This window comes from Protopterus annectens, chromosome 13.part0, assembly GCF_019279795.1.
Source record: "Protopterus annectens isolate FY-2018-M chromosome 13.part0, PAN1.0, whole genome shotgun sequence".
Taxonomy (NCBI): Eukaryota; Metazoa; Chordata; order Ceratodontiformes; family Protopteridae; genus Protopterus; species Protopterus annectens.
The window spans coordinates 89,014,310-89,021,809 of NC_056747.1; the positions used below are offsets into that span (position 1 = coordinate 89,014,310).

The 7,500-nt window shown below is 39.0% G+C and overlaps 1 protein-coding gene across 3 annotated transcripts in view; it reads right to left on the minus strand.

The window, feature by feature from the left end:
* Window positions 1-7,500, minus strand: part of LOC122817602 (cold-inducible RNA-binding protein B-like) — a 936,366-nt gene that overhangs the window by 853,266 nt on the left and 75,600 nt on the right. The gene's annotated exons all lie outside the window — the stretch shown is intronic.

Sequence of the window (7,500 nt, forward strand, 5' to 3'; positions counted from 1 at the left end):
AACAACTTTTGCAGAGAATGGAACAGCTTACTGCCAGTACGCAGCAACCAACAAGGTTGAGCTCCAATACTATTCCTTTGGGACAATAAATCATTAGAACTGATGTGAATACAGGTACATTGGTGAACCAGGACAATGTATTGTCTCATACGCTTTTAGATAAGAATATTTCCACTACTTCAAATATGCCTTGTTTAAATGATTGGTTACGGCAAAAATTGGATTTTGCCTCAAATTACAAATCATAGATGGGGGCCACTCTGAGCAAGAATTTAAATGCCTTTCATTACAAATTGTTAAAAGTGCATAAGCTCCAACTGGAAAATGCGTATCATTGAATCTATTAAGCCAACAAAGTGCCTAAAGAGCTTAGAACTTGGAGATACCCCACCGGCTTAGTTAAGAATTCAGCACAATGACTTGCTTGCCCTGTTTGATAAAAACAGGGCTGTGAATTTATGGAGGTGCTTGTAAGACATAATGCAAAACTTACTGAGGAAGTGATTGGTGATATTAACTTATTGGATAACAATCACCATCGATCTTTTATCTGATCAACATAAAGCAGACTACAAGCATATATTTTTTCAAATTGATACACAGATTAATAAAATTAGAGCTAGGAAGATGCTAAAGTTGGAGAGAGACATCAGTGATTACACTCGTAATACACCGTATGTTAATCCCCCAGATTCACAAGAGTGGGGACACGAATTTGGTCCACCAAACACGGTAACCAGTCAAAAACCTAATGATGACATTTTTTAATGTGCTGAACAGTTCTATTAACAACAACAATGATCTTTCCCCTTTGGATTTCCAGCCACTACGACAGTCTGAGAGGATAAAAAGCAAATAATCAAAATCAAAGGAACCAATAGGTGGATCGGAATACGGTTTCACCCCTTCATCCACCCCCTCAGGTATGTCAGTCAGACTGGCAACAATGGAAATCCAAGAGAATAAACTGGGTTCGCAAACAGCAGATATTAGATTACACTATGATGCACCAACTTTTAAATGTAACTCTGTTTCTAATACTCTTGGAGATTTTCCACTTATAACTTTAGTTCTTATCCATTAGGCCATGCGGTAGCAGACCTGTTCTCTAAAGAGGTCTTACATTTGTACTGGCACAGAGGGCAAATAGAGCGAACACTTTAATGGATATTAAACTGTTCATTAGAAAGCTGAATCTCTCCATTCTCTTCAAGGAAGCAATTTAATCTTCATCCATCTCATTCCAGCTTTGAGTAGCGAGCACATGCAATCCACCTGCACCTGACACTGGCATTATTTGACATGGCTTGCAAACTGGATTTAAGGTTTGCTTTAAAACATAGGGATTTTCTAAATTGTTATAATATCTCTATAAAACAAGATTTGCTCAATGGCTTGAAATCTTTGGATATCAGGTTGATGAAACCGGACAAGGGGAGTGGATTGGTGGCTATGGACAACCAAGATTATTTAGACAGAATTCATGGTTTATTTTATTTGAAGAGACTTGTAATCAAGTTTCTAAAAAACCTGAACTTAATATTGTGTATTGCAGGATTAGGACACAACTTAGTGATATGTTGACAGGTATTGTGGTGACAGAGATTTCAGAAGGCAGTGAGGGATATCATCAGAATTAGTGACAGACTAATGGCAATCAGACTCCATTGCAATGATGGGGCAGTATTCATAATCTCAGCCTATGCCCCACAGCACGGTTGTGATAATGAGGAAAAGAGTGCATTCAGATAGCAGTTGCTGGACCTACTAGATAAAACAGGACAACCTGAATTGGTGTTGATAACGGGCGACTTGAATGCACATATCGGGACAGACAGAATAGGATATGAGGACTGCCTGGGTCTACATGGGTAGAGCAACAGGAATAAAGAAGGAGAAGCCATTCTAAAATTCTGTCTGGCAAAAGGCCTGATAGTAGCCAGCACATTGCTCAGAAAGAGAGACAGTCACAAGATCACATACAACAGTAGCCAACGTGCAACTCAGGTAGACTTCCTCCTAGTAAGGAAAAGGCACTGGGGTAGAGTCCATGATTGCAAAGTCATCCCCAGTGAAACAGTCAGCCCACAGCATAAATCACTGGTTGCCACAAGTCAGCTGCAAGCAGTGATCAGAGAAGGCTCTAAGGTCAACAGAGACCAGGCTGAAGACCTGGAAGTTGACTGGAGAGAAATTACAACAGTTCAAGGAATTACTCAGGGCTCTAGCACCTCAAGAAAAAGAGGAAATAGATGGAGTTGAAGAATGTCAGTGCCTCAAAACAGCATTTGTTAGGACTACAGAACAGATATGTGGCTGAGCCAGGTATGGAAATAAAGTAAATAAGGAAAGCTGATGGTGGAATGCAGAAGCCCAGGAAGTGAGCAAAAGAAAAGAAGACAGTAGGAAAAAATGGGAGATAGAAAGGACTGACCAGGCTAGGAAGGAATACTGATTGGCTAACAAAGAAGCTAAGAAAGGAGTTGCAATAGAAAAGAATAGGGCATTGGAGGCACTCTACCAACTTCTGGAAAGTGACACAGTAAGTGGTACAAACAAACTATATCAGGTTGCAAGGCAAAGACAGAAAGATAAAGAAGATAGTCAGACACCTTTCATAAGGGATGCAAGCAACAACCTGCTCACCAGTCCGCAGGACATCAAAGGCAAATGAAAGGAGTATTTCCAGCACTTCTGAATGAAGAAAACCCCACAAAAGCTGTACTGCCCCAGAAACAGCCTACGATGAGAGAAGAAGAGGAGCCCACCCTAGAAGAAGTAAGAACAGCGATAAGGAAAATAAAGTCAAGGAAAGAAACAGGCTCATTTGAGGTCACAGATATGATAAAAAAAATACTGGATGAGATAAGGGAGAAATGGCTCCTGAAGGTACTCATAGCAGTGTGGAGACAGAGGTGTATCCCAAATGACTAGAGAATAAGCATGCTCATGCAAGAACAAAAGGGATATTCACAACTGTGGCCAGTACAGGGGCATTAAAATCCTATTGCGTTGCATGAAGGTTCTGGAGAGGGTGATTGATAAACGGATATGCAGAGTAGTTGAATGTAAGATAGGAGATGTGCAGTTCAGATTCAGATCAGGTTGCAGCACAACTGACTCGATGTTTGCAGTGAGACAGGCAGTTGAGAAGAAGCTAGAGAAGAGGAAACAGCCCAACTGGGCATTCCTAGACTTGGGGAAAGCATATGACACGGTCCCAAGAAAGATGATTTGGGCAGTACTGCGGTGGTTCTAAGTCCCAGAAATATTGGTAGAATTAATACAGGCTATGTACAAGGCCTCAATGACTCATGTACGAACAGTGTTTGGCCTCACACAGGGGTTCTCAGTGGGAGTGGGTGTACACCAGGGTTCAGCTCTCAGCCCACTGCTGTTCATGCTGGTGATGGACATTAGCAAACAGGTTGGAGGGGACAGATCAATAAACTTACTGTATGCAGATGATGGGGCATTACAGGCAGACTCTGAGCAAGAACTTCAGCAAAGGATAGGGGAATGGAATGCAAAACTTAAGGCACATGGGATAAAATTTAAGCACAGATAAGACAGTGGTAATAAAAGCAAACTGGGGAAATCAGAAGAAGCTGAGAATTGAGATAGAAAGGAAGACAGTGGAACAAGTAAATAGCTTCAAGTATCCGGAAGGGGTTGTTGAGGAGAAGGGAAGTCTGAATGAAGAGGTCAAAGCTAGACTCAGAAGGGCTGCAGCCAAATGGCACAGAGTCTCAGGTATAGTCTATGACAGAATAATGCCAAAGAAGCTGAAAAGTATAGTGTACAAGACAGTGGTGTGACCGGTACTACTGTATGGTACAGAAACCAGGGCAGTAAAGGCAGAGCAGATGAAGAAGCTGCAGTTGATGGAAATAAAGTGCCTGAGAAGGGTAGTATGATGCACACTGTGGAACAGATGAAGAAATGAAGGGTTTGGAGGGTGACCTAATGGTTAAGGTGTTTGCCTTACAAACACAAGGTACAGGGTTCGAATCTCACAGGGGATAACTGGCTAGGCTTAAAATGGCTCAGAAGGGCAGTTAGCCTAGTACTAACCTATGAACAATCTTGCCACATTATTACTTTCAAATGAGGACTTAGAGCAGAAGCCAAAGTAGCTCCAATTGCAGAAAAGATCAAAGAGAACAGATTACGGTGGTTCAGACACATGTGCAGGAAAACATAAGACAATCTGGTGAACAAGATTTGGGACAGACAGGAAGAAGGTAAGAGGAAACAGGGACATCCAGAGAAGAGGTGGATGGATTTTGTGAAAGAAGATCTGCGACAGTCAGACATTACTGTTGAAGAAGCCAGGACTGTAGCACTGAACTGAGAGAGATGGCGACTGTTAGTTAACACGACACCCCAACCTCATTTAGAAAATGGGAAAAGGGGCCAATGATGATCATTACTGATATGTTGATGGAAAACCTTATCTCTTTTGAAAAATATAAATTTTGACATGTGGCTAATCCTGTAATCTCTACCATCTCTGGATTACCCAAAATCCATAAGAATGTGTGCACAATCCACCCATGCACCCCACTGTAGATGCCCGTAACTCCATTACAACCCCTTTTGCAAAGTCTTTACATTGTAAACTGAAACATTACACATCAATGGAAGCCCAAGTGTGTATTGACTCGTGGGATTTTTTTAGGGAAGCATAACAAATTAGAATATAATGAAGCCTTTTTTGATGACTGACTGATATTAAAGACCTGCACTCAGTAATCCCGCACGACACTGGTGTTGAATGGTTCATTGATTATTAATTCAGGAAGGAGGGACATCAGGATAACAATCTATATGTAGAAAAGCTTGAAATTGTTTTAAATAACTACTTTTTTTAAATGAATTTTATACAAGAAAAAGGAGTTGCAATGGGTGCCGCTTGTAGCTCTATTTTTGCAAACATAGTTATGCTGGAATGGGAGGATAGATTTCTGTTTCCATAAGAAATGTTTAAAGCCTGTCAAATGCACATTAGATATCTAGATGATATCTTTACTGTCTGGAAAGGAAAGAGAAACTAATTTAGAATTCAGAAATTATCTTAACAATGCTATGATTTTTTTTTTCAAATTCTCTTTCGAGACTGAGGAAACTAGTATTATCTCGATGTATTGCTGAAGAAACATAAGGTTAATAAAAGTATAATTCAAAAATATACAGGAAACCTACCTAGTCCAACACTTTCCTGCATTTTATTATCTCCCACTCCTTGTCTCAGAAAAAAAATCAGTGGTAAAAGGGCAGGTAATTAGGGCAGCCTGTATGACTATAGACTTTGAAGATTTTCTGGCAGAATATGAATTACTGAAATAAATGTTTTTAAGGAGGGGTTACCCTAGTGAATTTTTTGATAATTTAAAAGGAAGATATAATTTCTAAGAGATGTAGTAGATTTTTGTTCCAATATTAACTTTGGAAATTAGTCAGTTCCATTTGAGTAGGCTGCTTGTTTGGTCAGAATAATAATTTTGGGCTTTAATTTATTACCACTTTTACCACTGATAGTAAATTAGTTAGTCCAATTTTTAAAAATAATATTTCTATTACGAATGAAGACAGTAAAATAAAAAAAAAGAAAGTGGGGGAAAACCAAGGACCTAATTTTAAGAACTTGACTGAACGCAGAGTCTCCAAAAACATCACCACCACTGCCTTTATGGGTAAATGTGGATGTTGTTCCTTTTGTAAACTTATTTGTACAGGGAAAATGTTTAACATTAATGGATATCTTTTTAGAATTAAGGGCAAATACAATTGTAATGCAGCGGGCATAGTTTACACAGCACTTTGCCAAGAGTGTTATGCATTCTATATTAGAAAAACAGCACATGGGTTGAGAGGCAGAACATATAAACATAATTATGAGATCAATATCCAGGGCATAATTTTAAATTCATTATTACTGAGAAGGTTGCACAGAATGTGTGTGTGTGTGGGTGGGGGGCTGATCATTACATTTGGAAATACGTGAACTTTACTGGATTTTATTTTTGCATGCCGTAAGTTGGCCAGGTCTTAATGAAATAGCATCCAGTGGATGCCTGTTAAAATTTAAAGCTCAAATTAGATAGTGATTTTTATTATTTTGTGTGTCTGGTTTTTGTAAACATTATATTTATTAGGTCAATAGGTTTTATATGCATAACGTCACTTTAAGATGCTGTTGGTTGGTTAAATTTTTTTAATCATGTGATACTTACAAACTGTTTATATAGGGACACTTTGTTAAGTTATTACATCTGATGAAGTCTTCTGTATTTGTTGCTAGAGACGAAAGCACTTATTTTTATTAATTAAACTGTGTATTTAGTTCACAGGGTATTGCGTCCAGTTCTCTTTGTGGTTTTATTAGTTTGTAAACTGTTTTCTAGTATATGAAAGAAGACTGAGTATGCTTTGAAGAGGGAGCTTTTTCATGAATGACAGGTACTGTTGGGAGGAGTCTGAGCAGCAATGGATACATAGTGCAAAGCACTACAGAAGGAATAAAGGCTGTTGGGAAGTATCTTAAATGTTAGATGGAAGCAGAGAATTGGTGAAGAGACACAGGAGTTTTGTACAATAGTAGTAACATTGTTTGGAGAGATATGGGGAGTGGGTGTCAAGTGACTGATGTATACAGAAAGTACAATGGCAGAGTAAGTTAGTGGTGTAAACATTAGCCAGTGTGACCAAATCATATTGAGCCAATGTTGATGTGATACTCAAACCCATGTAGAAAAAGGGGGCTACCCATGACCAGAAGCACCATTCACTGAAAGGCACAGGACAGGGTCATTTTTTTATAAGAACTGGGAACACTATAGTCTTTTTCAAGCAGTCTTAGTGGCAACCTTAAAATATCCGTCAAAGGGGGGCCATCCAGGAAAACTATTGAATGAAATGAAAAGCCTTCTATAGCATTTTTTGTAAAGAGGACACAGAGTCACTTGCGTCTCTTACATCTCCAGGACCTCCCCTGAAATATGGGGCCATAAAAGAATCAGGATCCTCAACATCATTCAAATCAATTGTGAGGAACTTAATAGAGTTTACAAGAGTCTTCTAGACAATGCCTTAGGTATACCACTGTAGTGAAGACTTCCTCTTGGGAGCCAAAGGATTCTAGGGAAGGTGCTGAAGGTCTGCCATCTGTCATGAATGACAAACTGCAGGGCCTTTGACTAAACAGAAACCTCTTGCACAGGAAATAACTGGCATAGAATCAGATGAGCTCACTAACTAGCTTCTCTCTCTCTCTTTCTCGCTCTTAACTTCTTTGCGCAAGAATTCTACACAAAGCCAAAAATAATAGAAGGGGCAAAGTGTAAAATCAGGAACAATTTCAAATAAAATTTCAACTAGTTTGAAAAGTTAATAGAAAAGGTTTTGCATCAAAGTGCATTTTTAAGTATGAAACTATGACAAGACAGAGTAAACTCCTCAGCAATATACAAGAAAAATCTACAATTTTAAGGGAAAGAG